Here is a 3,377-nt window from a genome sequence, read left to right as displayed (position 1 = left end):
CCCTCTATCTCCTTGCGGATGTTGTCGATCTCCTCAAGGATGAAGTCCTCGAGAGTCTTGAACTTGCCATCAGCCACGTTCAAAAGCCGACCTAATATCTCCACGGCCTGCCTGGCCGTTTCAACCCTTGCGATCCACTCCTCTCCTGGTGTGACGTCAATGGGCTCCTCGCCATGGTCATCGTCACTAACTAGATGGTTGAAGGTGGGTGAGATGTTAGCGCCTCGCTTGGTGTGGGTTCAAGCAACATTTCCTCATTACCTTTTTGGTGTTTCTTTCCCTTGCGGTTCTTCTTTCCACCATCCAGCCTGACGTTAGTGGTACTAGCGGCGTTTACGTCTCCTTCGTCAGTCATTCTCTTAATATCAAACCTTTGCTCTGATGCCACGTTGTCACGGACTTAGAGTCTCACTAATGATCCGTGCAGCATTTGACAACTTACTCACAATTCTTTCACGATCTTGTAAGCTTAAGTAAGCCCTTTGAAACTAGATCACTAAGAAAATGCAAAGAAAGACTTAGAAAGAATAAGAGAGCTTTTGGAAGAAGGCTTTTGTATTGCTTGTGGAATGCTTTACAACTTGAGTGATGCTTGCTTCAAGCTTGGATACCTTACAAATGAGAGGTCCTTCTATTTATACTACCTCCTAAGGGCCTAAGTGTAAATAATATTTACTTTACAAGTCCCTACTTATTTACACTTTAGTCCATATTCTAGCATTCTCTACTAATTCTAGGAAATTCTAAAGCTTTCTTGGAAAATATCTAGTCCCACTTCTAGAACTCTCTAATAGTCTAAAGAATTTCAAGGCATTATCTAGGCTTCTAAGGAAAGATCTAGGGAATTCTAGAGTCTTCCACTAACCTCTTTATAACTCTAGATTCTTCCCACTAATTTTTATGCCGAATTTGAATTACAAAGTGGCGGGTCATGACAATTACCTCTCTTTCTCACCTAAGACCTTCTTGAAGCATTAGTTTGTGATTAAATAGACAACTCAGGCCAAAAGCCTAAGTTTGGGGATGTATTAAGGAAAGAGGAGAGCCAAAAACTTGTGTTGCACACGCAAGTGTACGTGGTCACGCAAGTAATATAGTGGCTCTACAAGAGCTGGATTATCAAACCCAAACAGACTTGTCAATTAATTGTTTACTAAATTATACTAATCATGATTATTTATCCAAGCGTACCAAAAGAATTTACCTTATTAGAATGCAAGAATAAAAGACATATAATGATGGTTGGGAAAATTTCATACACAATATCTTCTTCTATGGACTTCAATTGGTTATCAAATCGTTGATTTACAAGGTTGAATGTATGATCATGGTCTCCCGGCCTCTAATTGCCTACCACAATTGACAGTCTAACTACATCGCAGGGATAAACTGAACCAACTGTGAAGCATTAAGTATTCATTTTGTTTAGTAACTAAGCAAGATCTCCAGATATATTTCTATCCTAGATACAAATCAGCACTAATTTCTAGAGAAGAGCATGCTCCTTTTGTCCCACATTCTATCCTCCTATTCCTCTTCCGAATTCAATTCGGACAATAAATTTAATTCAATGGTGGTCAATCATGAACCATTGAAATACTAAATCAAGAACAAAAGAACAATTTATATGATAATCAACTTCAATCCATAAAATTCAATATTAAACAATCATTCGTAGCCGCAACCCCATAATAAGGGTCTTTAGATATTAATAATACGAAAAGAAAAGAAGAAAAGTACCCTAAAAGTATAATGACTTTTTCCTACAAAGTATATCTGCAGACAATAAAATTTGCGTCGAGAAAACAATAATCTAGAACAGACAATTACGCAACAATCGTTTTATTGATTTAAAGTGCGAGTGTTACAATCTCTAAGATTCCTCTGAATTCGCCTTTTCAAATAAAATTCAAGGGTTCTTGAGCTTAATCTTGAACTTGTGATTTATCTTGATCTTGAACTTGGTCTTGAACTTGAACTTGAACTTGGACTTGCACTTGGACTTGGACTAGATCTTGAACTTGATCTTGACTTGAACTTTAGCTTGATCTTGACTTCTAGTTGAATTCAAGGGCTTTGATCTTGATTTTGAATCTGACGGTCTTGATCTTAATCGTTCTTGAACTTGAACTTTATCTTGATCTTGACTTCTAGTTGACTCCAAGGGCTTCGAGCTTGATCTTGAATCTGGCGATCTTGATCTTGATCGTTCTTGAACTTGAACTTTATCTTGATCTTGACTTCTAGTTGACTCCAAGGGCTTCGAGCTTGATCTTGAATCCGGCGGTCTTGATCTTGATCGTTCTTGAACTTGAACTTTATCTTGATCTTGACTTCTAGTTGACTCCAAGGGCTTCGAGCTTGATCTTGAATCCGGCGGTCTTGATCTTGATCGTTCTTGAACTTGAACTTTATCTTGATCTTGACTTCTTCAAATCTTCAATTCTTAAACTTGAACACTTGAATTCTTGAACTCTTGAGTTCCTGAATTCTTAAACTTGTCGCCTGTAGAGAAATTTGTTGCTTTTAATCCACGAGCTTTCTCTAGCTTTTTGTTTAGAATTCTTGGTTCTCTTTTCTGAATTATGAGGACCCCTATTTGTAGTTTTAGAATAGGGGAGTTGTGATTGGAATAGGATTCCCTTTGGCCAATCAGATTTAAGTGGCATGACATATGGGCTTTATGGAGCAGGCTTTAATTAAATTCATATTTATTGAATTTAAATAATTAATTCAATTATATTAATCCATAATATTTATTTGGACTAATATATTAATGAATTTAATATAATCCGAATCATTTTAATAAATTTATATTTAAATAAATTTTAAATGATTACAAATGTTATAGAATTTGTAGACAATAAAATTCGCGTCGAGAAAACAATAAACAAGAACGGAAAATTATGCAACAATCGTTTTATTGATTTAAAGTGCAAGTGTTACAATCTTTATGATTCCTCTGAATTCGTCTTTTCAAATATAATTCAAGGGCTCTTGAGCTTGATCTTGAACTTGTGATTGAACTTGTGATTGATCTTGATCTTGAACTTGAACTTAGTCTTGAACTTGAACTTGAACTTGAACTTGGACTTGCACTTGGACTTGAACTTGAACTTGATCTTGACTTGAACTTTATCTTGATCTTGACTTCTAGTTGAATTCAAGGACTTTGAGCTTGATCTTGAATCCGACGGTCTTAATCTTGATCGTTCTTGAACTTGAACTTTATCTTGATCTTGAACTAGAATTTTATCTTGATCTTGACTTCTAGTTGAATCCAAGGGCTTCGAGCTTGACCTTGAATCCGGCAGTCTTGATCTTGATCGTTCTTGATCTTTATCGTTCTTGATCTTGATCGTTCTTGAGACTTGAAC

The sequence above is a fragment of the Solanum tuberosum genome, unplaced genomic scaffold, assembly GCF_000226075.1.
Source record: "Solanum tuberosum cultivar DM 1-3 516 R44 unplaced genomic scaffold, SolTub_3.0 scf00120, whole genome shotgun sequence".
NCBI classification, from domain to species: Eukaryota; Viridiplantae; Streptophyta; class Magnoliopsida; order Solanales; family Solanaceae; genus Solanum; species Solanum tuberosum.
The sequence above is the reverse complement of the archived record's forward strand: the minus strand, read 5'-3'. Positions refer to the sequence as shown.